At 45.8% G+C, this 27,310-nt stretch overlaps 2 pseudogenes across 2 annotated transcripts in view; both read left to right on the top strand.

The window, feature by feature from the left end:
• The first annotated feature begins 255 nt into the window (after positions 1-255).
• LOC308484309 (free fatty acid receptor 2 pseudogene) lies at positions 256-4,123 on the top strand (annotated as a pseudogene). The gene has a single exon. The product of its transcript is annotated as a free fatty acid receptor 2 pseudogene (transcript).
• A 15,212-nt stretch (positions 4,124-19,335) lies between these two features.
• LOC308484323 (free fatty acid receptor 3 pseudogene) overlaps positions 19,336-27,310 on the top strand; it is a 36,229-nt pseudogene continuing 28,254 nt past the window's right edge. The window contains exon 1 of the transcript XR_013991454.1: positions 19,336-19,631. The product of XR_013991454.1 is annotated as a free fatty acid receptor 3 pseudogene (transcript). The remainder of the gene's footprint in view (positions 19,632-27,310) is intronic.

Below are 27,310 nucleotides of genomic sequence, written 5' to 3'. Positions count from 1 at the left end.
CCGTGTGAGTGACTGACCGAGGGGGTTGGGACTATATTGCTTCCCAGGCTGACTCAAGCCGAGGCAAACTGCCGGTGGTGAACCCAAAGGATGAGAAGAAAAGGGCATGTAAGTTGGGGGATCTGCTTGGGGGGAGTGCAAGAGTCACCTCCTTAAACATTTGAGACTATTATTATTTTTATTCTTATTTTATTAGTTAATGAATTTATATCTTGCCCTATACCTGGAGGTCTCAGGGCAGTACAAGGGTTAAAATCTGGTATTGGTTGTGCTTGTTTGGTTTGTTTCTCCTTTCTTTTCCTACGGTGATGGTCTTAGCTTAATTATAAATTTGCAGTCAGGTTGCTTAATATTGTTGAATTTCCAAGAGGGAGGGAAAGATGTGTCTGGGACAGGACCAGCCGAGGGAGTTGCAGTGGTTTATTTTGCCTCCTTTCCAAATCAGCTTGCAATTTTTAATTTTTTAAAAAGTCCTCATTAAATTCAGGCTATTTTTACTATTACAGTCATATCTCATGTTATGTTTGCTTTATGTTACGTTCTTTCAGGTTATGTCCCACGGCGACCCGGAAGTAGCAGAAAGGGTTACTTCTGGGTTTCGCCGCTCGCGCATGCACAGAAGCGCAAAAATGACGTCACACGCATGCACAGAAGCGGCAAATCACAACCTGTGTGTGCGCAGATGCGCCGCTGCGGCTTGTGCTCTTTTCATGTTGTGAATGGGCCTCTGGAACAGATCCAGTTCACAACCAGAGGTACCACTGTATATGCATTTATACACACATTCTCCAGTAATCTATGCATATTGTACTCATTTCTTGGTTGAGGAAATGGACTGCAAAATTCAGAGATGTGCAAATTTTGGAGGATGTCTTCCTTTCGGTTCACCATTCCATGAGATCTCAGTCAAATTTATCCTCCTGACGTGGCCCCCTGGAAGTTGTATTTGCTATTTTATTCATTGCGTTTATATCCGACCTTTCCTTCCAAGGAACTCCGCTGGTATGCATAGTTCTCTCCATTTTTATTTAATCACCACAACAACTTTGTCAGGTACATTACCCAGAGAGGCAGTAACTGGCCAAAGTCCACCCAGTGAGAGCTTCCTGGTTGAGTGGGGATTTCAACGTTGGTCTCCTACACTCTACACCACACTGGCTGGACTATAGTTCCCACTAGCCCCAGCAAGCAGGGTTAAAGGTGAAGGGTGATGGGAATTGTGTAGTTCATTGTAACATCTGGGGGGGCCACAGGTTCTCCAGCCCTGGTTGAGAGTGAGATAAATTGGGGTTTCGTGGGGCAGTATCCTTGCATAGGTAAAGCAAAGTCTATATTTATTTTGCAGGTACTGAAAGGATGTCGTTATACAACATCATGGTCCTTGCTGTCTACATCTTTGCCTTCCTGGCTGGCCTCCCTGCCAACCTCCTGGCCTTCTACACATTCCAAGCCAAGGTGCGCCAGAAGGCAACCCCAATAGAAATCCTCTTGTTCAACTTGACTGTGTCTGATGTCATCCTCCTCCTCTTTCTGCCCTTCAAGATGGTGGAGGCCGCTTCAGACATGACGTGGCCTCTGCCCATGTTCCTTTGCCCTCTGACCAACTTCTGTTACTACAGCAGCATCTACATCAGCACCCTGTTCCTCATGGCCATTAGCGTGGAGCGCTACCTGGGCGTTGCCTATCCTATCAGGTACAAGTTGAACCGGAGGCCAATGTATGCAGTGTTTGCCAGCATCTTGTTCTGGTTCCTCGCCTGCTCCCATTGCAGCATTATCTATGTTGTGGAACTCGCGGTGCCTGGCCATAATAATGAAACCATCTCCAACTCTGCCAACGCCTCCAAATGTTACGAGAGTTTCTCCGCCAACCAGCTCGACATCCTCCTCCCTGTTCGCCTGGAGCTCTGCATCACCCTCTTCTTCCTCCCTTTCCTCATCACCCTTTTCTGCTACATCAACTTAGTCCGCATCCTAGCCTCCTTGCCCAACATCCACGCCCGCAGGAAGAAACGGGCTGTGGGGATCACTGTTACCACTTTGCTCAACTTTGCCATCTGCTTTGCTCCCTTCAACATCTCCCACATTGTGGGCTTCATCCAGAATGAGAGTCCTTCCTGGAGGGTTCATGCTTTGCTCCTTAGCACCCTCAGTGCTTCCATGGACCCAGCAATCTTCTACTTCTCCTCCACTGCCATCCAACAAACCTTAGCCAAATGTTTTTCCAGCCTGGGGCAGAAGATCCATGCCATCATGCCATGGTGTTACCAGTTTTGTGGGTTCTGCTGTGACGTCGAGATAGACCACAGTGGGGTTGATAAATCTTCTATTTCTAACTTGGGCGAGCTGCCTTCTGAAAGGATTGTGAGGGGCTGGTAGCCTGCTTTGACCATACTTTGGGACTTGGAATGAAAGAGGATGTCCATATGGAGAAATGAAGGACCTTCTTTCCTGTGCCTCTCAGCAGACTTTTGCAAACTCCACAGTGGAGTTTGTGAGGTTAGTGGGGCTGAGAGACTTCACAGACGTGTGACTAGCCCAAGGTCACCCAACAGCTGCATGTGGAGGAGCGGAGATGTGAACCCGGTTCACCAGATTACGAGTCTACCACTCTTAACCACTACACCACACTGACTCTCCAGAGGGCTGCCCAACACGAAAGGTGGATCTCAGACTGAGAAAAATGCCCATACCTCACCTATGTGAGCTGGTCTATTTGCCTCAAAAGCAATATTGGCCCCCATTTCGCAGTTGACATCTTGTCCTTGGCCTTCATCTGCTACTGCTGGTTGTGGTACTGAAGCTCAGACCTTGCACGGGCCTTCTCAAGATTTGAGTTCTGGACAATTAGCAAGGATACTCAGTGCTCCCCCCCTCCGTTTTTTATTTATTTATTTATTAATAAATTTTATTTGCTTTATACATGTTACATTCAGAAAAGAATCAGTTGTACAAATAATAAAGAGAGTAAACAAGATACATGTTATCTTAATTTGACCTGCGACAAAACTAACATATACCGAAGCATGAATAATAAAATGAAAAATACCTAAATAAAAAATAGAAAATGTAAGTATGTTGAATAACTTAAAAATGAAAAGAAAAGAAAAAAGAAAAAATATAAAAGAAAAACAGAGGGGGGAAACTGCCTCTTATACACATCTTTTAAGGAATACAAGCATTCACTGATTTTCTGGCTAGATTCCCTGATTAGTACATTGACTTCCTTCGACCCCTATACTGTTCCAATAATCTCACATCTTTGGTTGTTTGTAATCATTTTAAATTTAGTGGAGAGCTAATTTGTTTACCTGTGGAGTTTTTAATCTAGACTATGCCAGTCATAGTTTTGGGAACCTACTTTTTTCATATAATTTGTAAAGACATCCCATTCTCTCCTAATTTTCTCACTTGGTTGGTTTCTTACTAATTCTATTAATTTCGCCAATTCAAGATATTCACGTAATTTTAATAACTGTTCTTCTTTTGTAGGGATTGTGTAGCTTTTCCAGTACTTTACAATCACAATCCCGGTGGCCGTAACTGTGTATAGAAAGACTCTTTTGTTTTCCTTAGGGATGTCTGTTGTGAAGATACCTAAATGAATAACTCTGTTTTTGTTTTGTTTTTTAAAAAAGTTGTGTTTTAACATTTTTTTTAATTCTTTGTATATCATGTTCCAGAATAATTTCATTCTGGGGCATGTCCACCACATGTGGAATAAATTCTCGTCTTTATGGTTACACCTCCAGCACTTGCTGCTATTTATTTTTTATTCATTTTTGCCAATTTTGATGGAGTCAGGTACCACCTATACATCATCTTTTTAAAAAATTCTTTAATTAGGTAGCAGGCTGTAAATTTGATATCACGTTTCCAAAGATTTTCCCATTTCTCTAATTCTATAGTATATCTGAAGTCTTGGGCCCATTTTACTATCACATCCTTAACCTCTTCATGTTTTAGATGCCAGTTTAATAATAAGTTGTACATTTTGGACAAATTCTTTTTATCATTTGAGAGCAATTCCCTATCTATATCTGATATTCTGTTGTCAAATCCATTTGTTTTTCTGTCTTCCTCAAAAATTCAGTTTAATTGATGATATTGTAACCAGCTTAGCCCCATTTGTTTAAGTTCATCATAATTTTTCAATTTTATTTTATTTTATTGTTTTCTTCTACTAATAAATCTTTATATGTCTGCCAGTTGGTGTCCATATTATTCCTTTTCACAGCAACCGCCCCCATTTGTGATAACCAATAAGGAGTTTTCAGCTCCAACAACCTTTTATTTCTGTCCCAGACCTCGTATAAAGCTTTCCTAATAATATGGTTAAGAAATCCTTTATGTATTTTGATTTTATTGTATCCCAAATAGCCATGCCATCCTACTCTATTATCCCACCCCTCCATATTGAGTAACAGCGTTTTTTTTTAGGCTCATCCACTCCTTCAACCAAGCCAAGTATGCGGCTTCATAATACAACTTTAGATTGGGGAGTGCGAAACCTCCTCTATCTTTTAAATCTGTTAGTAATTTAAATTTTATTCTGGATTTTTTGCCTTGCCAAATATACCTTGCTAGGTACCTAGCAAACATTTGAGTCCATTGATACACTGAAACATTTGAGTCCATTGATAATTGGGATAGATTAAAAGAGAAACAGCATTTTTGGGAGGACGGCCATTTTAATTGTTGAAAATCTTCCCCATAATGATAATTTAAGTCTACTCCAGAGTTCCAACTCTTTTTTTATCTCACCCCAGACCCTTACATAGTTATCCTTATAGAGATTAATTTTTTCATGGTGATCCAGATTCCTAGATACTTGGCTTTATTTGTCACTTTTGGTCCTGTCTCATTTTCTAACTCTGCTTTTTCTTGTATGTCCAAATTTTTAACCTTAAGCTTTGTTTTCTCTTTATTAATATTAAAACCAGATAGATGGCCAAATTCCTTCATTTTCGCCAATGTTTCTAAAATTCAGTTATTGGGTTTTCGATTGTTATTATCAAATCATCTGCAAATGCCTTAACTTTGTAGGCTCTTTCCCCCAATTTTATTCCTTCTATCTCTGGATCATTTCTTAATACTGTTAAATATGTTTCTAAGACCATTATAAAGAGAAGGGGCAACAAAGGACAGCCTTGTCTTGTTCCTTTGGAAATATTAAAAGGTTCTGATAATTCACCATTTATGATCAATCTAGCCTTTTGAGTTTTATATATTGCTTGGATCCCACTGCAGATTTTTTTCACCTAATTTCATTGTCTCAATAGTTTTATGCATAAACTTCCAGGATACTTTATCAAATGCCTTCTCGGCATTTAGCAACAACAGGGCTGCCTTTTTGTCTGGCCTCATTTCAAAATATCCTATAATGTCTGTTACCATCCATGTGTTGTTTTGGATCTGTCTTCCCAGGATGCTCAGTGCTTAATGGTAAGGTATGAGTAATGTTTTGCTAGCAACAGAAGTAGGCTGTTATTCTTCGGTTGCAGACAGGGAAATGTGGGTCTCTGACTTCCTGTGCCAACTAAGAGTTTGGCAGTTGTTTATCAAGAGCCAGGGTTGTTATCTTCCCAACAGATTGCACAAATAGGTTCCCTCTGGCCCATTACTGCAATCACACATTCCAAAAGGATGGGAAAACACCGTCCATTGTTATTAAGTGTATCAGAAAGGGAATTTTGCCTGTGATATTAACACAGAAGACATTTTATTCTTTTATTGGAGAGAATTCTATACACTGACACAGAAACTTTTGATTAGTCCTGGCTTTATGACTGGGGGTTGTTCATTCAAAACAAGGAAAGCTTCACATGGGATTTTAACCCCTCTCTCCTCACATTTTAATAAATTGCTTATAAATTACAGGAGAAGGCAGCCACCTGGTCTTCATAACTTTTATGGAGTCTTCATGTCTCAAGAAGCATAAGTGATTGTTTGGGCAGAGAATGCTACCCACAATGCCAGGGAGGTCTCCAGTTGTTGTTTTCCTCAATTCAGTATTTAATCTTCTTAACAATTATATAAAAAACTGTTTACATTTATTAATGAGAGCCAGTGTGGTGTAGTGGTTAAGAGTGGTAGATTCGTCATCTGGTGAACCGGGTTCACGTCTCCGCTCCTCCACATGCAGCTGCTGGGTGACCTTGGGCCAGTCACACTTCTTTGAAGTCTCTCAGCCCCACTCACCTTACAGAGTGTTTGTTGTGGGGGAGGAAGGGAAAGGAGAATGTTAGCCGCTTTGAGACTCCTTAAAGGGAGTGAAAGGCGGGATATCAAATCCAAATTACTCTTCTTCTTCTTCTTCTTCTTCTTCTTCTTCTTCTTCTTCTTCTAAACAGTGGTTAAAATGATGCTATTAGCTATACCCATGATGTAGTGACCATAGTATCTAGGCTTCAGTTCCATATACACTGGCAGGGGTTCTTGCTCCACAAGATACACTGGTGAGATTTGCTGTGGATTAAGCATGGGCATGATCAATGTACATCATTTCCCCTACACAATTTGCCAGGTTTATAGGTGGCAAATCTTGGGGGAGATGTGCAGTGATTCTCCATCCATGGGATGCAACATGTTTTATGGGTCTATGAATAAAGCCCCTTATTTATTACTGCAGTTTTTCAAACTGCATTTTGAGTCTATTTCCTGCATCCCTTCCTGCTGCCTCTTCAGCCTTGCTGTATCTGAGCAGGAAGTGGAGCTAAATAAATACAGATATATCAAGATACAGGTCAGCTAAACACAACACACTTAGGAACTTAATGCTGATGGACAGAATCCATAGTCCTTGCAAACAGAAGATGAGGCAGTCAATCTGTCTCTGAACTGAGCTGGAGGCTCACACAATTGAGTGCTGCTCCACATTAAAATAGGAATATATGTAAATCTTGAATACAGAAAGGCAGTTTGCCAGAGACAAGTGATCCTTGTTGCTGACAGGCTTATTTTATATGAAGTAGCCCACTCCAAATAGATGTTTATCACCTGTGATAATTTATCAAGAGCAGAAGGGAACTGTGGAAAGTTGCCCCGTGTGGTCAACCACTGAAATGAAGCTGCCATTTTCCCTGTGAAGGACCCTCAGGCCCTAGACTGACTCCGCCTACCTTGGTTGGCCATTTTACCCTCCTGGTCAGGAAGGAGGCTAAGAGGACTTCCTCATAGAAGTTGAGAACCTTGCCTGAGCAACAATATCTTCTTGGAGTGGTCCTGGTTCTCTGGGGGTGAAGTCAAACAGCTGCATTAGCAGCAGCAAAGTGACCTCCCCGGAGCACAAAGAGACCATCGGCTGTGGTGAGGACTGCAGGGCCTGCTCCCTTCCAGGGCCCTTTCCCCTGGGCCAGATGGAAAGGGCCCTGGAAGGGATCAGGCCCTGCAGTCCTCACCACAGCCGATGGTCCAAGGCCTCACTGCCACAGGAGTCCCTTTGTAGCTGGGAGAGTGAGGGCCTGGGCCACGCCCCCTGGGCCCGACGGAAAGGGCTCTGGAAGGGAGCAGGCCCTGCAGTCCTCACCACAGCCGATGGTCCAAGGCACAGAAAGATGTATATGCCTGGAAACATTCAAACTAAAACACTGGTGAATTTTAATGTGGACTTCTTAAATATATATAAAAAACCAGAAGCTACAGTAGAGAACTGAACTTCAGACTGGGGGGAAAAAACCCAAAACAAAACCCAAACAAAACTAAAACAGTGTCATTGATAATAAATACCTTGAAAAAAAACAGAATTATTCTCATTTGGCTATGTGCAGTTCAGAAGCACAGCTGCAGCACTGATGCCTAGGAAAATCCAGTTCTTGAGAAATGTTTGAAGAGCAGAACACCTGGCTACATGCAAATCAGGACCAAGATTACAGAGAACACAAAGAGCAGCTATGCTGTTGGCAGTGCACTGTAAAACATTTCTCTCATCTCCCCTGAAGTTCCTGCCTTTTCCTGCTCAGATAAAGGAGGTAGGAAAGATAATGGCTTCCCTTGAACCAAAACTAATCTACTCCATACAGTGCAGTGTAGATTGACATACAGACTTGCTACCTGTGATAATACTTTACATTTTATTGGGCTGCTGTGGGAAACGGGTGGTCTGCTCAGCTATTTCTAGATGACCACTCCCAGTATTTACAACACTGGCTGGGGCTGAAAGGTAAAGTGTGCAAACAAAAAAATATGCATACATTAGTGAAAATGACATACAGATCATAATTCTATTTCTTAAGATTGCTTTCCAAAATGCATCTATTAGAGAAATTCTCACCCAAAATTGCTAATCATCATCATCATCAGTGTGATATGGAAATGTAGAGACCTGGGTGTTATGTACTGAAGTTCTCACTCTGGACCAGCAGGGGGGGGTACTGTAGATAGCTATGCAAATGAAGGATCCAAAGTTTTAGAAAGTTGTTACAGTAACATTGTACTGGAGGTCTATATAAGCAGGCTGACTGAACCCTTCAGTTCAGTTCTGTTCTGGCCTGTGAATAAACAAGAGCTGTTTGAAGAATCGCTGTGTCGTCTGATATGTTCACCCACAACTTAACACTGAAGATTGGAAAAATGAGAAACTGAGAGAAACCAAAATTGACAGCTTTGCTCACACCTCAGTATAACTCTTGTTTGATCAACCTCCCCCCTTGGACTTTATTCAGCCTAAATTCTAATTGACTTATAGGCCACATTTTCTTTAATTATCATTTGCTTAAGAGAGACAAGTATGAAAGAGGGTGCTTTTTGTTTGAATTTTTGCTGGTTCTGAATGCTTCATATCACCTGATGCACTTCTTCAAATGAAACTTTGAAACCTTACTTGCTTATTCTCATCCCTGTACTTAGAACATTATTAAATTAAAGAAGAACGTGCTTATACGTGCATATAAATCTTGTAATATGCAAAGTCCCATTCTTCTGCTATTTCCTCATCAGGGTTATGCAAACATTTTCCATCTGGGGAACTAATGGAATTCTTTTGCTAACTTATGAGCAAGTTGCTTGAATGGCTTGGCTCCCGAACAAATCGGCTTCTGAACGCCACAAACCCGGAAGTAAGTTGTTATGTACTGAGTTGAATAGGATCCAAACTGCAGCAGTCTGATTGGTCCTAGAACAATAGGATCCAAAAGGCAGCAGTCTGATTGGTCCTAGAACAATGCAGCAGTATGATTGGTTGGCAGGAACCACCCAATCCTGCTCCAGATAGAAGTGAATCCACAACCTGATTGGCTTACAGTAGAATTCCGGAATTAGCCAATCATGTGCAGCCCATTGTGTAAATAATGTATATAAAGCAGATACTTTGAGGGGACATTCATTCATTCCTCCTCACCACTATGAGCTGAATAAAGAGCATGAAATCACTTTGCGACTCTGAGTATATTTCATAAGTGTTTCGGTTTGTGAACTTTTTTCGGATGCCGAACATCCGACGTGACTTCTGCTTGAGTGCAGGAAGCTCCTGCAGCCAATTGGTTTTCAAATGGTTTCGGCAGTCGAATGGACTCACGGAATGGATTAAGTTCGAGAACCAAGGTACTGGTGTAATGCATAATATTAGATATCAGGCAAGCCTGGTATGTCTTCCCTTATAAGCAGCAGCAGCTGGAGACCATCAGTAGAGGAGCTGAGCTGCTCACCTAGCCCCATCCACATTGGCTCTCATTCTGAGAAAATGCTGAAAAGCCACCAGCTCCTTCTAATTAACATCAGAGAAAGAAAGGGATAGTAATAGTAGATATATATTTAACTGAGAAAACAATATTAACTGCAGGTTAATGAATAACAGGTGCTAGACAATGTCTGCTACCCGTGCTGTGGGAAGTTCAAGGGGGAAACCAACTTGGCTGTCATCTCTAAATATTTGAGCTGGGCTGGGACCCGTGGTGGCCGTTGTCCTTTGAGACTTGTGGGGAAGAAGACAGAGAGGCCAGCTGAAGGTGGAGCCAGAGCCAATGACAGGCCGAACCAACTAACTCTAACTTTGCCACCATCTCCTCCCTGCTGAGCTCTTTGAGAGAAACATTGAGACTGCAGAAGAGGAATCTGACAGGCAGTGCCACCTCCTGGGCTGGATGTAACTTAGGCAACATTCACGTCTGAAGAACTATGATGCCACTATAAACAGTCATGGCTTCCCCCAAAGGATTATGGGAGCTGTGGTTTGTTAGGAGTGTCCTGAGAAGAACCAGGAGAGCCCCTATTCCCCTTCACTTAGCTACAGTTCCAAGACGTCCTTGAGAAGAAGGATTGGTTGTCATACCAAGAAAATCCTGACTGTGGACCAGATCGAAAGGCCTGGAGGGTTGAATTCTCTCTCTCTCTCTCTCTCTCTCTCTCTCTCTCACACACACACACACACACACACACACTGCCCTTCTCCAGACCGGGGGTTTTCCACTATCTGCTGGATATTTGTAAAGAAAGCTAATATCGCAAGCAAAAGCAAGAACCCAAAACCCAGCTGTTAGTTCTATACACTCTCTCATCGTGTACTCAAATAACACTATTCCTGGGTTTCCCTCCTCCTCCTCCATCATCGAATTTATATACTGCCCTATACTCAGAGGTCTCAGGGTGGTTCACAGAACAAAATCAAAATATAAAACCACAAAATATATAATCAAAATAAAACAATAACCCAATTACCCCCCCCCAAAAAACCCCCATATTTTAAAAGGACATAGGATGTAAATCAGATCAACCAAAGGCCTGGCACCTAAAGGTGTATAACGAAGGCTCCATGCGAACTTCCCTGGGGAAAGCATTCCGCAGATGGGGAGCCACTGCAGAGAAGGCCTGTTCTCGCGTTGCCACCCTCTGGACCACTCGAGGAGGAGGCACACGAAGAAGGACCTCAGAAGATGATTTCAGGGTCTGGATAGGTTCATATGGAAAGAGGCGATCCTTGAGGTATTGCGGTCCTGAGCCGTTTAAGGCTTTATAGGTCAAAACCAGCACTTTGAATTGGGCCCAGAAACTGATTGGTAGCCAGTGCAGACAGACCAGGATCAGTGTAATATGCACAAATCGTCTTGCTCCGGTGAGCAACTTGGCCGCTGAATTCTGCACCAGCTGAAGTTTCTGAACTGTCTACAAAGGCAGCCCTACGTATAATGCATTGCAGTAATCTAAATCTTATCACATGCAACAGTAACTTTAGGCATGGTGGCAGTGATGCCTCCAGTAATTTGACCTCCACCCTCACACACCCTCTGGTCCTGGCATTGGCTAAGCAGAAAAGGGCAAATGTAGCCACAGACTGGAGTAGGAGAAACTGAATGTACAGTGGAACCTCTATTTGTGACCATAATCCGTTCTGGAGGTCCGTCTGGAGGTCGAAACGGGTCGCTGGGAGAGGCGCCATTGTGCGCAGGTGCGGGCGACGATTGCACGCTTCTGTGCATGTGCGAACGGTGATCACCGCTCCTGCGCATGTGCGAAGGGTGGCAAACCTGCCAGTTACTTCCGGGTTTGCCGTGGTCACGACTTGGAATGATCGTAAGAAGAAGCGGTGGTAAGTAGAGGTTTGACTGTGCTGAGTTTTGGCCCAGGGTGACAACATAGGCTTTGCATGCATTTCTGCTCTGTACCTGACACCTCCGACTACAGCTTGTCCAAACAGTGACATTCTCTCAGTGCAACCGCAGACACTCTTGCCGTCTGGACAGCTGGAACAACGTAACTGCAGAGAAAACCTCAGGGTCTGCATTGTACTGGGAGAGAATCAACAAACTTGATGACAGCACTCTGCATTCCTCAGTTAGCTCACACACTAGGAATTCCCAGGGGCAGATATGTTTAAGCTCATTTTTCACTACGTCTAGAAGAAGATCAAACCTATCCATTCTGAAGGAAATCAGCCCTGAGAGCTGACTGGAAGGACAGATCCTGAAGCTGAGGCTCCAATACTTTGGCCACCTCATGAGAAGAGAAGACTCCCTGGGAAAGACCCTGATGTTGGGAAAGATGGAGGGCACAAGGAGAAGGGGACGACAGAGGATGAGATGGCTGGGTTGCGTTCTCGAAGCTACCAGCATGAGTTTGACCAAACTGCGGGAGGCAGTGGAAGACAGGAGTGCCTGGTGTGCTCTGGTCCATGGGGTCACGAAGAGTCGGACACGACTAATCGACTAAACAACAACAACATAGATAATACTGAACCAGACCAGTGTTTCTCAAACGTTGGGTCCCCAGCTGTTTTGGACTACAACTCCCACCATCCTTAATCACTGGTCCTGATAGCTAGGGATTATGGGAGTTGTAGTCCAACAACAGCTGGGAACCCATGTTTGAGAAACACTGGATGAGGCAAACCAGTGAGTGTGACTTGTATGTTCCCCCTGTGCTCCCCTCTCCTGTCCTCACACTCACCAATCAGATACACAGCTCAAAATGTCTGTCTCCTTTGCTGGGCTACATTCTGATCTCCAAAGTGTTTCCTCCAATTCCTGGTCCTAAGAAGTGGAGTGCTTCCACTACCTGGTAGTCACCAGCCATAAAAGCTCCTTCAAGCAAGCATCTTCTAGCCACTGCTCCCCCCACCCATGCCCCTGAGCTAGATGCATGTGAAAAAAAGCTTAAGAGAAGAGTTCACAACCCCATGCTGTACAGTCATAACAATAAAGAGCTGCAGCGTACACCCAAAGGAATTAATCAGAAACTTAACATGCAAAGTCTGGAGCCGGTTGACTGGAGGTTCAGGGTGGGGCAGAAACTAGAGTACTAGAACCTGACATAAAAAATCACTCCAAATCCCCACTAGAAGTTGCTCGGCACTTCTTAAATATATTTTGAAAGGTGAGGGGAAATGAGTTTCTTTATTTTTAAAATATTTTATTTTTTTCCATATAGAATGTTACATTTGTTAGTTTTGATGGATGCAATAACGGAATACTGAATGGTTTAGTTTATGTAAAATATGCAGGGATTTATGAAATGCAAAATGAACCATGGAAAGAGAAGAAGGGAAGTCATTGATATCTTAAGGATGTTTAAATGAGTATTTTAAATTGTAAAACAGAAAATTTAATAAAAATTATATATATAAAAAAGAAAAACAGATACTCTAAAAAAAGAATGTTACTGTTACTCAACAATTATATTCCAATTCAACAAAATGAGTGACGTCCCACTCACCCAACACTGATGTTTATAATCCATACAATTGCGTTTTAAGGTTCCGCCTTATCTAATTTAATCCTCTCTAGCATGTTTCTTAATACGTTCTGCTGTTTTCTTTCGCTTCAAACCCTGCTGCGGTCTTCACGTATGGGAAATAACTTTTTTATATAGACCGGAAAAGATTTCCAGTCTTCTTCAAAAGATTCTAAATCTATATCTTTAATCAGTTCCGTCAGTTTTGCCATCTCTGCTTATAAAATTATGATTAGTGTAGAACAAGGGATAGGTAACCACAGGTTGGGGGGGTGGAGCTGAATGTGGCCCTCCTGTCCTCTCTATATGTGGCCCTTTGTGGTGGCCGGGGATCGATGGAGAGATAGAGGCCTGGGTCAAACACTGCCAGGCCTGCCAAGAATCCCGCCCAGATCCCCCAAGGGCCCCAGTCCAGTCCTGGGAGTCCGCCCGAGCACCATGCTCACGCCTGCATGTGGATTTCGCCAGCCCCTTTCAGGGGAAAACATTCTTCATAGTGGTGGACTCCTACACCAAATGGTTAGAAGTCGCACTGGTACCGTCCACTTCCATGTTCGCAGCCATCCGGGTACTACGCAGGCTGTTTGCAACCCACGGGCTCCCTGACACTCTCATCTCAGACAACGGAACTGCATTTACATCAGGAGAATTCCAAACCTTCACAGCGCAGAATGCCATCCGCCACATCCGTTCGGTGCCATTCCACCCTGCCACCATTGGCCAAGCAGAACGCATGGTGCGGACCACCAAGGACACTCTTCGCCGCATGACGCAAGGGGACTGGGAGTACCGCCTTGCCACATTCCTTCTAGCACAGCACAGCACCCCCAGCTCAACGACTGGCTGGAGCCCCGCTGAACTACTAATGGGTCGGCGCCTTGCAATCAGATTGGACCGCCTTCACCCCGATAGAGCTCAGGATGAGGTAGTGGTGGGGGAAGGCAGGAACCCCCGGACCTTCGAGGCCCAGGACCCAGTGTACGCAAAGAATTTTGGGGCAGGCCCTGCATGGGTACCCGCCACAGTCACCAGGGTCACTGGCCCTGTGTCGTACGAGGTGCTAACGGATGGGGGGCAATGCTGGCGCCGCCACTGCGACCAGATACGGCGACGGTTCCCGGGAGAAAACCAGGAGGAGGACAGGTCAGAGGAGTCCCAAGGGAACAGCGGGGCAGTGAGGCCCATATAGCAGGAAGGGCCAGCAGGAGAGGCAGAATCAGTAAATACAGAGAGGACCCATGAGGCCGAAAGGACACCGGAACCAGAACCACGACTGAGCGAGCCGGTTGCACCAGACCAAACAGCCCCATCACAGCCAGCATCCTTGGAACTCGAGCCAGAACCTGGAGCCCGGACCAGGGAACACCCCAGGCCGCAACGCACACATAGGCCGCCGGCATACCTTGAGGACTATGAATGCGACCTCCCGGGCAGGACTGGAACTTAGAGGGGAGGGGTGTTATGTACTGAGTTGAATAGGATCCAAACTGCAGCAGTCTGATTGGTCCTAGAACAATAGGATCCAAAATGCAGCAGTCTGATTGGTCCTAGAACAATAGGATTCAGAATGCAGCAGTCTGATTGGTCCTAGAACAATGCAGCAGTATGATTGGTTGGCAGGAACCACCCAATCCTGCTCCAGATAGAAGTGAATCCACAACCTGATTGGCTTACAGTAGAATTCTGGAATACTCAGAGTCGCAAAGTGATTTCATGCTCTTTATTCAGCTCATAGTGGTGAGGAGGAATGAATGGAAGTCCCCTCACAGTATCTGCTTTATATACATTATTTACACAATGGGCTGCACATGATTGGCTAATTCCGGAATTCTACTGTAAGCCAATCAGGTTGTGGATTCACTTCTATCTGGAGCAGGATTGGGTGGTTCCTGCCAACCAATCATACTGCTGCATTGTTCTAGGACCAATCAGACTGCTGCATTCTGAATCCTATTGTTCTAGGACCAATCAGACTGCTGCTGTTTGGATCCTATTCAACTCAGTACATAACACCCTTGGAACTCTGGGAAGGCTACAGCCCTCCAAGCCTTCACTGGTCCTGTTTTTCTCTCTCCTCCAGAGATTTTACTGGGCTGAAATGTGACCTTGAACTGTATCTTGCTTGGATGGAGGATGGCAAGAGGTTTGCTAAATCTACTACTGGCTTGCTGCCCCTAGAAGGTCACCCACAAGGGAATGCCACTCTTGGGGTCGTTGTTGGCTGGGGTAGTTGTGGTTGATGCACAAAGTGAGCAGCGGTTCAGCCCCTGTTAAACGTTGTAAGTGTTAGAATTCCTGCTCCGTGATTGCAGTCATGGGATTGTTGTCTATCACATGACGGTATATGTTTTGACTCCACAGAGTGGGAAGTGACAGAGACAGGATGTTTGTGTTACTGTGTCCCGTGAAGTGGGACAATTGTCCTTTGTTCTCTCTTTTTGCTGTCTGATGCTAGAGAGAGAGGGAGCCATGTTGCAGTGCTCCGTGTGGTTTATATGTAAATAAAGTAGATTAGCCAAAATGCTGAGTTGCTGCGCAAGCTGCGAAGACTCTGTGGATCCCTAAGTGTGCCGATGTCTGTTGGCATCAGTTGCTGTGATGTTCGGGCAGAAGAAAGCTTTTGAAGCTCTCAAACAAGTGACTAGGAGGGAGGGAACATGCCAGTTGGGCATGTGTCTCTACCAGGGTCCTACTCGATTGTAGGACGAGCTCCTGACAGTAAGGGTGCCAGATGCAGTGCTGGAAACAGCTTTGAATAATTGCATAACATGAGTATTTCAGAGCAGGGCTATCTTCTCTCTCCCAGTATGAAAGTGCCATGGCAGGAGAAGCAACACATACTAAAAATTCTCCCTCCTGTACTAAAGGTCACCGTTGAACCCTGTTCTTTGAGCATAATCTATAGGCCTGGAGAATTTGCTGGTCCCTAGACGGCAATGTTCATCACAAACACAAGAGGGCACCGGCATGTCACATCTAGAGACAGTGTGCTCCTCCCATCCACCCTGCCCCTCATGTGCTTGGGAGCCCATCCTAAGGGTCTATGTACTTCCTGGGGCCTTTTTCTTTCCATGGGAAGTACCAGTCGTTAAACTGAGAATTTCACACAAAAAGGAACTTTTTGTTTCATGGAACTGCAATTTTATGCATACTGAAGTTTATGAAATTTTGATTTCTGCAATAAGGGAAATCATTTTCCTTGGATGAGGCAGGAGGAGAACAACAGGCCGTGTCATCTATAAACCGGGAAGAAGAAATGGTGGAGCTCAAGATGTTGTTGGATTCCAAATCCCATCAGCCCAAACCAGTGAGGCTGGGGGTGGTGGCGGTGGGGTTTGCAGTCCAACAGATGGAAGACCACTGGCTCTGCATTCTTGCAATATATGCTCCCATCTTACAGATGTAATTTGTTATTCATTTCTTGGCAAGGAGGACCTTTCACAATCGCTCTGATGGTTAGAGTGTTGTGCATCACATGCTGCTCTTCAGCGTTACAGTCGTACCTTGGTTGTAGAACGGAATCTGTTCTGGAAGTTCATTCGACTTCCAAAAATGTTCAACAACCAAGGCGTGGCTTCTGATTGGCTTCAGGAGCTTCCTGCACACAATCAGAAGCCGCGGAAGCCACGCCGGACTTTCGACTTCCAAAGAACGTTTGCAAACTGGAACACTCACTTCTGGGTTTGCGGCGTTCTGGAGCCAAAACATTTGACTTGCAAGGCGTTTGGGATCCAAGGTACGACTGTACAGGCAGTTAACTCTTGAATGGCATTAAAAGAGGATCAGACGCTGAGATTAAGAGTCTCATGCTCTACCGAATGAGATATCCCACAGGTAACAACAACAACAACTCCCCCCAATAACTCCTCCCCTCTGAATTCTCCCTTTCTGCCAGCAGCAGAAAATCTTTTATGGGCGTGAATGAGTTACATCCAAAAGTGGGTACCCAGACTCAATTCTGCCTGGCCCCCCAAGCCAACCCAATTAACTAGTCTACCATGTGGGCAAGAAGCACAGGGATAGGCTAGATGGCTCCAGATTAATCAGGCAAGACAGCATGGAATTCTACATACAAGGGCGAAAATTTACCCAACACCAAATATACCAGTCCGATCCCAGGGATATTACTGTGCCAAGCTTGGTAATGAAGCATTGCGGCACCAGGCCTCTAGGTGGAGCAACTGAGCATGCAGTCTTCACCCAACAGATAATTTCAGAAAGGCATATGGAAGAATTTCCAAGAGACAAACTTAAACTAGGTAACGGAACACCTAATCCGTATTGCCTTCTTTGGCCCTTTAAAAGCTGCTAAATCTCAGGTAGTCACCTTCCCACAACTGGTCTTTGAAAGAACAGTCCTTCAAACAGAAGATGCTTTCTATAAAGGTATGTATTCGTTTTATTTTTTCTGTCCTTCTCTTCAACCAAAAAAAGCCCCCCTGAGCAACTTACTCTAAAATGAAAATATAAACAGTCCTTAGGTTCAGGCTTACAATCTAAGAAGACATGAAACACAAAAGGAAAATGGACTGGGAAGGAGGAGGAGAGAAGCGAACTTGGGTTAAAGTTCTTAGTTATGTAAGTTCATCTAATTACCAGATGGGGTGGGCAAATTCAAGGCGAGGAAGCACCAAAATTTGCTGAACTTTCAGCTGCGCTGATGGTGCAACCCTGCACCCCTCCTCTCCCCTCCTCTCTTGCAGCCTGATGGAAGACCCTTCAAACAGAGAACCGTCCTCTGTAATGCAGGACATGCTCTGGAGCTAGGGAAGAGTTTAGATGCATCATAAGTGGTGCCTGGACTATATGGCATTAAAAGAAAAGAAAAAAGCTTTGTTGTGTTGTTCTGATGTTTACTGGCTTTTTTCTGGAGACACTGAACCAATAAAAAACGAAATGGTTGACAACCCTGTTTCTGCTCAAACCGCTTCCTGAAGCTGGCACCAGATGCATCGTGGGTAAGAAAGCCAGGACAACGTTGTCCCGGGCACATTGGTGCACTTATAAACCGCCCTCCCCCCTTTCCTGTTTGCTTGAGAGGCATTATTAATCCTATAAGGAACAAGCTGTAAAACGGTGAAGAACACAGATAACTAGTGATATTGAGTCACAAGGTTGCTGGAGGAACGAAGGCCCTTTTATTGGGGAAGTCATTTAACATAATAGGAAGAGTGTAAAAGCGGGGTGGAGTGGGGTGGAAAGGTACACAAATATTGGCACAGGAGGAGCAGGTGCACAGGGGTGAAAGAGTCAACGCGGCTCGACCGAGTTACCAAGGGGCTGCTTAAAGCAACCAGAAGCAGCTCTCCCTCCATTCCGAGCTCATTTGGCTATGCAGGGCTGCCCTAACCACTAGGCGGGGTTGCTAGGTTCTCGCCCAGAGAAAGCGCCAATGCTTTTTAAATTCATGAAGGATGTAGTGGTTGCCAGCCAGCTGGTGTTTTGCTGGTCTGGACAGTAAAACCACGTCTTGCGCTGCACACCTCTTTCAACCCGGCTGTCTCAGGGACAGAAATGAGACGGGAAGATCGCGCTTTAAGCGTATAGCGCAGATGGGGCCGTCATCTTCTGTAATTTCTGATTCTGGGCAAAAGGAGTAGTCAGTGACAAAATGCTTTAAGGTCCCATGTTCAACCTAGGTAGGATTTGGAAAAACTGCTGTCTGGAGCCTCGGAGAGCCACTTCTGTGAATGTAATGATCCATCTACGACCAACTGATGAGGATCAGGAATAGCTCAGCCCGCGCCAGGGAAAAGTGCACCTGGTCAGAGTTCGCCGGCGAGTTGTTATCGTGTTAATCTTGTTCCTCTTTGTTTTAAGATGAACATCGCTTGCTTTCCATTGCCTGTTGACCTCTCCCGCCTCCTTCCGTTTGCATCCCAGCGGCCTGCAGCCCGATCCTCGGCGTGTTTACTCGGATGTAACTCCCGCTGAGTCCCAGCAGGCTTACTCGCAGCAAGGATGTGCGCGGGTAGGATTGCCTCCCCAGCCCCATTTTCCAGACATGGCTCGGGAAGGTTCCAGGATCTGCTTACCTGGGAAGATGGCCTCGCACGCTGAACGTGCCGGGAGTTACTTCCGAGTAAGCACGAAGAGGATCGGGAGGCGCGCTCACTCACTGGCGCTCTCCTGGCAAACCCCATTCAGCATCTCCCGCGCCACGGCTCTCCTCGAAGTCCCGCCCACCCTCTTGGCAGCCGCGCCCCCTGGCTCTTCGCGAGTCAGACGTCTTTCAAGCGGTCCGCTAGGACACTTTTCGGTTGGTCCAGGTGGAGCGGCGGGCGAGATCCAGGACTCGAGCGAAGAGAAGCCAACAAGGGATCCGCTACCTCCAAACTTACAGAGCAGAGAAGATCTGAGATCTTGCAGAAGAAATCCCGAGGTCAAGACTGGCGGTGGTGATGCAATAGAGGTTTTTCTTCCTTCTTTCCTTAAGGGACCCAGGTGTCCGGTTTCCCCAACCTAGGGAGGTAAGTGCTAAGGTGGATGTGAAATATATGTTCGGGAGGTGCTGAGTGACTGATTTCTAATATCTAAGATTCTCCTGCATTTCTGAGCCCCATTCTCTTAACAAACCAAGAACTGAGTAACCAGTTGTTGATTCAGGTCCTCCAGAACTTGAAGCTCCTCATTACATATGCATTTCCCACCCCACACCCCACAAAAAGAGAGAAATCTTTGTAATCTGCTGCAGAGCGAGCTGGGAAGAGAGCAAAAGAAAAAAGGGTCCTGATTATGCCTGTGAAAGACAAAGAGATACGTGTGGCATTTATTTATCTTTTTGTATCTGTCTCTTTCAGTCCAAGAAGCTCAGAGATGGCGTATCAGGAGTGGGGATTATCTGCACAACAACCTTGTGAGGTTTAGTCATATACAGATAGATGAGAATTATTGGAGGCAGTGTGCTGTAGCGGTTAGAGCGTCGGACTAGGACCTGGGAGATCAAGGTTCAAATCCCCACTCAGCCACGAAGCCCACTGGGTGACCTGGGACCAGTCACTGCCTCTCAGCCTAACCTACCTCACAAGGTTGTCGTGCAGATTAAAGGGCAGATGGCAGGGGGAAGAACCATGTCGCCACCTTGAGCTCCTGGGAGAAAAAGGTAGAAGAAGCTTATTCAAGGCAGTAAGCTTTGCTGCTGAGTGGGGATTTGAACCCAGGGCTTCCTGAAGTGCAAAAAGCCACACATCTAAAGCTCTGCTGAGTTTGCACGATTTGTTGGATGGTGGTTTGGGATCTTGGCTGGAAACTTTAGAGCTGTTGCCTATTCTACACTTCCAGAAGTGACATCAGGAGGGAGGTGGGGTGGGAAGGAAGCAACTACTGGAGTTCCATCTCCAAGGATGACATACCTTCTGTGAAATTGACTTCCAAAAACAGGGATTCCAGTTCCCACAGTGCATAAGCTCTCTGCAAGCACATAGGAGCATGCGTAGAGCCCCTTCCGACATGCTGCAAACACCCAAGAACTTGGAGAAGGCTGGCTTCAGCCTCTGGTGCCAAGAGGCATACCAAGTCCATGTGTCTAAGTGAATCCCAGCATCTAGGAATTTATATCCTTGGATCTCGTTCTCAACCATTCCTGTAAGTCGCAAGCTCACAACAGAGAGCAATTCCCTTTCTGGACATGCTTGCTTTCACTGCTGAGCACCCCATTAGTCACTAGCAGATAGATGACTTGTGCCTATACCAGTTAAGTCTTAGATTCATTTGACTGGATTCTGTTTTCATTCAGGCTCTGCATAAGTACTTTGGCACTCCTCTTACACTGTTGGTGTTTGGGGGGGCCAATATTTTTTCTTATTGTGCGTGTAGCCAGGATGTTTATACCCTATAAGTTATTGCTTTATGCATGCTCTGGCCATAAAAACATTATGTTGCTTAGTCGTTTAGTCGTGTCCGACTCTTCGTGACCTCATGGACCAGAGCATGCCAGGCACTCCTGTCTTCCACTGCCTCCCGCAGTTTGGTCAGACTCATGTTTGTAGCTTCGAGAACACTGTCCAACCATCTCGTCCTCTGTCGTCCCCTTCTCCTTGTGCCCTCCATCTTTCCCAACATCAGGGTCTTTTCCAGGGAGTCTTCTCTTCTCATGAGGTGGCCAAAGTATTGGAGCCTCAGCTTCACGATCTGTCCTTCCAGTGAGCGCTCAGGGCTGATTTCCTTCAGAATGGATAGGTGTGATCTTCTTGCACTCCATGGGACTCTCAAGAGTCTCCTCCAGCACCATAATTCAAAAGCATCAATTCTTCGGTGATCAGCCTTCTTTAAGGTCCAGCTCTCACTTCCATACATCACTACTGGGAAAACCATGGCTTTAACTAAAGCCATAAAAACATATGCCGCGATAAGCTTGTTCACCTTCAAGATGCAGTAAGACTCTATGTTTCCTGTAACCCACAAACATGGTTTTCCCTCCAGAAGGACATCCCGCTGAAACTCTCAACCTCCAACAGAGGCTCCAAGTTTGACGGGATCCTTGGCAAAGTGTCTGGATGGGCTCACGCAGGAGTCAGTGAGCACCCTGGTGGACTTACCTGGCTGAGGTAGAAAAGGCAGTGACGTCAGAACTGCCATCAGAGCCAAGTGGCAGGCGGCCATTTAAATTTCCCACAATGCCCTGCAGCAATGCTTCATTGGAGGAAATCAAAATGGTGACTTGGTGGCTTGCATCCTTGTTGATCATAGGGCGTAGAGCATTGGCATTTGCATGGTGGCGGCAAGGAAGTGTGCTTGTTCCCTCTGGATGAATTATCCCCAATTTCCCACCTTCCTTTAAAAAAGAAAGAAAAAGAGTAAGTTTCAAACATTTGTAGAACCTGAGACACATGTACAGGAGCTATCTTCTCATTTTTGCTAGGAGAGATGACCCTGATCTCCTCTTTCAGTATTTAACTCCTGCCCCCATCCCTAAAATACATGCAGACTCCCATAGCATCTGCCCCAGGATAACACCTGTTGGAGCTCAGCCTCTATGGAACTTTAAAGAAGCGATGACAGCTAGTTAACATAAGAATATAAGAAGGGCCATTCTGGTGTAGGCCAAAGGTGTTCCAGCACCTTGTTCTCACACTGACCAACCAGATGCCTATGGGAAGCCTGCAAGACAGAACTGAGTGCAAGAACAACTCCCCCCACTTTTTATTCCCAGCAAATGGTATTCAGAGGAATGAGTAACCATGGTTTTGCCATGATCAGATGTGATGAGCTCAAGCTCTTAATGCAGCAGGTGAAGCAGTCCTCAGGTGTCTGCAGAGCACATGGTTCCTGTCTCTCTCCACCCAAGGGAGCTGCAAATGAACTTCCTGTCTTCTTTCCCCATTTTGTGAGCATGTGAAATCCCAGTTTCCCCTTACATGGCAACCAGGTTGTATTCCCCCCAGAGGTGGCTGAATTCCAGGCACTCTTAATGTCTCCATTTATAATCCGGAGAAGTCCAAATACACTTAAGCTGATTTAGGGAAGGCTAGGGTTTAATTCATGCCAGGATTCTTCCCGGGCATCTGTTTTTCAGTGTTATGCCTCTCTGAAGCCTGGAACATATGAAGTAAGAACAGATGAAATTGTCAAACCACTAAGGAGTATCCCAACACTGTGAAAGGAAGGTTAGAGACAGGTATTGACACCTGATGACTCCTTTCTTTTCGAAATTGAAGGCCATCTACAAGGATGGTGGTTGCCTATCCCTGTGCAACACGAACCACCAAACTGGCCTCAGCTCATCAGCCACAAACCATAGCCTGCTAGAAGGTCATTCAAATTCATGTTTTGCTTGTTTTCCTGGGAGAGCTGAAAGATGGGGTTGTTGAGTACAAGGCAGACCACAACACATTGGAGAAGTGGATTGTGTTCAGCTTGGTGGGTCACTGGTTGTTGAGGCCCAATTTTGGTACTAATTGCACCAGCTCTGCCATATTCCTCAATCCTAGGATTGCCATATTGCAAAAAGTAAAAACCAGGACACCCCACAAAGTTGTTGAGCTTTTGGGCCATGCTCACAGGTGACTCACATAACCTGTGTGAGATTGTGGCCTCCTAAAAAGCACCTTTTTAGGCCTTGCATGAGAGCATGATGCCCCAAAACACACATTTTGGAACGCCACACAAGTTCTCAGCCCTGGAAGGAAAAAAAAAAGCTTTTTGGAGTGAGATTGTGGTCCAAAATCATGCAAGATTGTGATGCCAAAAATTGCTGCCCTGCTCTCATGTCAAAAAATGTGATGTAACTAATAATAATATCCAGTGATTGATTGGTTTAACATGTGCACTTAGCTTTCTCAACAACAGTGTCAAGCTCAATGCAGTTCTCACAATGATAACAATAGCATTAAAATAATAATAAATAAATGACTGCCCTGTGCCAGTTGACTTACTCTGGGAAGGGATTTTTTCATACACACACACACATACACAGACAGACACACCCTCCAGGAGAGACCAAAGCAGCTTCAAAGCAGTTCCATCCCAGCCATGTGTTCAGAAGGATAGTGTGGCTGACAATGGTACTGAAGCATCACTGAGAGGTCCACCAGAATCAACAGGAATACACTCCCGTTGTCTGTTGTTGTTGTTGTTTAGTCGTGTCCGACTCTTCGTGACCCCATGGACCAGAGCACGCCAGGCACTTCTGTCTTCCACTGCCTCCTGCAGTTTGGTCAAACTTATGCTGGTAGCCTCGAGAACACTGTCCAACCATCTCGTCCTCTGTTGTCCCCTTCTCCTTGTGCCCTCCATCTTTCCCAACATGAGGGTCTTTTCCAGGGAGTCTTCTCTTCTCATGAGGTGGCCAAAGTATTGGAGCCTCAGCTTTGGGATCTGTCCTTCCAGTGAGCACTCAGGGCTGATTTCCTTAAGAATGGATAGGTTTGATCTTCTTGCAGTCCATGGGACTCTCAAGAGTCTCCTCCAGCACCATAATTCAAAAGCATCAATTTTTCAGCGATCAGCCTTCTTTATGGTCCAGCTCTCACTTCCATACATCACTACTGGGAAAACCATAGCTTTATGTATACAGACCTTTGTCGGCAAAGTGATATCTCTGCTTTTCCCAGCAAAAGTCACACCCCAAAGTAATCTCACCACTGCAAGTGCACAGGAGCCAGGTTTCCATTCAGGACAAACCAAGCCTGAGCTCAATTTAACGTGGTACCAGGCACCTAGGTTCTGTTCCAGCTGCCACTGAGTAATGCAGACCTCTTCAGCAATCAGGGTTGACAGACAGATCCTCTGTGCATTGGCCTAATTCCCTTCAAAAGACGTCAAAGCAAGTGACACACTGCCATGGCATGATGTGCATAGGATCAGACTGCTAATTCTTTTTTATCTTAGCTGGGGTTATAGATAAGGATTTGGCACTGGATTTCTTGAAAAGAGAAGTGACTCAGGCTTGTGGGAAAGCCGTAGCCTTTGAACTGGAAGGTGTTCTCCTCTGTCCTAAGTCTGCAGGGTCTTGCATCGCTTGGAAGTGACTCTGTGCATGCTCCTGGGGTGATCTTGAATGGTACGAGTTGTTTGAGAGTGGATCAGGTTGCCTTGCAAGGTGGTGGGTCTTCTTTTTGTTAGAAGTTTTCAAGCAGAGGCTGGATAGCTGCCTATCAGAGACAGTAGCAGCTGGGGTGGTACAGAAGAGTTTTCCAGTCACCCTCTGGGCATGGGTGCCACGGCAGCTTACCTGGATGGGACCAGGGCAGCGGGGAGGTTAGGCTGTGTGGATATATGGGTGGATTGTCTGCAGGTGCTTCTGTGCAGTCAAACCTTCCTCACTGCTCTACCCAATCCATCCAGGTAAACTGCACCGATACTGGTGATGGGGGGCAGCTGTGCCCCACCTCACCCACTGCCACTGATCACAGATTCTCCAATAGCAGGTGTCCTCTTACACTGGCAGGGAGGGATGGACTAGATGAGTGTGAAGGTCCCTTTCAGCACTGTGCATTGTATCCACCTAAGTTCTACTCAGAATACACCCATTAATGGGCCTAAGTTAGCCACACTGAGCAATTTCAGTGGGTCTGCTCTGAGCATGGCAAGTGATGGGTTTAGCCCATGGGGTCTACATTTGTTTCCCTTAAATAAGATGGCAGGCTGGAGAGGCTTCATTTACTACTGAAGGGAGACAGCCCTCAAAGCTGGCTCACTCATTTTCTGCTTATCCTCTGCCCAAGTGCCTTGCGTTGAGCATCCAGGGGAAGGGTCAGCTTGGTCTGCATTGAGTGGCAGTGGTTCTCAGGCAGAAATGGGCCTTTTCCTGTTCACCTGCTGTGTGATCCTTTGGGGTGACTGGGACGTTCTGCAGGGTTATGCTTTCTCAGCCTTTGCAGCCAGCCTCTAGACTAGGCATGGCCAAACTTGGCCCTCCAAATGTTTTGGGACTACAACTCCCATCACCCCTAGCTAACAGGACCAGTGGTCAGGGATGATGTCCCAAAACATCTGGAGGGCCAAGTTTGGCCATGCCTGCTCTAGCCTAAGCAGCAAGCCCTGATCTCCAGATTGCCAGGGCTCAGCTGCCTGCTGCCAGGTGTGTGTGATCATATCAGTACAGAGAAGAAAGGTGGTGTTTAATGTTTGAAGCTGAACAACTGCACTGTGCAATAGACTTCCAAGCTCGGAGGGCTGTCTGCCATCTCCCAGCGACAGAGGTTAAAGATCATCTTGTTAAGATTGCTGACAAGCTCATTGTTTTTGCTGGCGTATAGCAGAAGAGCCTCTGCAATTTGCAAATCCCATCATGCCTTAGGAAGCATAACTGGGCAACTTGCCATCTGCTTCCCCCTCCCCGCAACTTTATCCCATCCAGAGCTGTATGCCTGCTGTGCTCTGTAGAATCTTCACAGGTAAAAAACAGTTTTCCCAGGTAGGCTTTCCCAGACAGGGAACTGTCTGTTGGACTGTTGGGCCACATTCACACAATATATTTAAAGCACAATGATACCACTTTGAACAGTCATGGTTTCACTCAAAGGATTCTGGGAGCAGTAGATTGCTGAGAGATGTTAGCAGGCCCGTATCCTTCCCTAAACTACAATTCCCAGAGTAGTTTATCTAACAGTTCGCTCTTCCCAGGAAACTCTGGGAATTGTAGCTCTGGGAGCGGACTTCGGGTTTCACCTAACAACAGCACTCAGCACCCACCTCAAACTTCAGCTCCCAGAATCCTTTGAGGGAAGCCATGACTGTAGCACAATCCTCTAAAATTTAAATATATTGTGTGAATGTGGCCTTGGATTAGAATGTGGGGTATTTGGGTTCACACAGGCATGAGTGAAACAGAGGCTGTTTTTCAGTGGTTAGTGTTAAGTTGTGGGTTGACATAGCAGACGACACAGCGATTTCTCCAAAGCAGCTCTTTATTTTGTAAGCTGGAACAGAACTAAACTGAGGAGCTCAGTCAGCATGCTTATATAGAGCTACAGAACAATTGTAACTGTTGCAACATTCTAAAACTATCCAATCACTGAACGTCACTTTTCGATCCTTCATTTGCATAACTATCTACAGTATCCCCCTGCTGGCCCAGGGTGAGAACTTCAGTACATAACACCCCTCCCCACCGAGATAAGGCGTTAGTTACAATCGTAATGGTTTCCTTATATACAGCACTACACGTAATGGTTCAATTAGGCACAAAAGCATATCGGGTACATTTCCCATACTTAGACCAACAGTGATACATGTCCAACAACATAGTCCTTTAAATTAGTTGGGCGCTTGGAAACTCTGCCAGACCGCCGGGGACTGGTAGCCAAGTCCGGGGGGCCACACAATTCTTGCTGAGGCTGTGGTGCGACCCTAGGTGGCATTGAAACCAAATCCTCTGGATCCGCTGTTGTGGGTGGAGCCTCCGCAAGTGGAGTGGTCTGAGCCTGTGGTAAGTCTGGCAGACCCTCTGAAGCGGCTTGGTTCGGCTCCACGCTGGCAGTTTGCGAGGGAGGTGTAGGTGGAGCCTCGCCATCTGTAAGTGTCTCTTCTGGAGTCACGAGCGCAGTTGGGGGCACCACAGTAGTGTCCAAGTCCCCAACCCTGTGCCTAAGCTGGTCTATGTGCCGGCGCCACAAGCGTCCGTCTTCGAGTGCCACCTGGTACGAGCGAGGTCCAGTGACTCCCACTACTGTGGCTGGCACCCAAGGAATGTCCCCCACATAGTTCC

The sequence above is a fragment of the Podarcis pityusensis genome, assembly GCF_964106645.2.
Source record: "Podarcis pityusensis genome assembly, chromosome: 8".
Classification (NCBI taxonomy): Eukaryota; Metazoa; Chordata; class Lepidosauria; order Squamata; family Lacertidae; genus Podarcis; species Podarcis pityusensis.
Note: the sequence above shows the minus strand (reverse complement) of the source record. Positions and strands in the feature narration are given on the sequence as shown.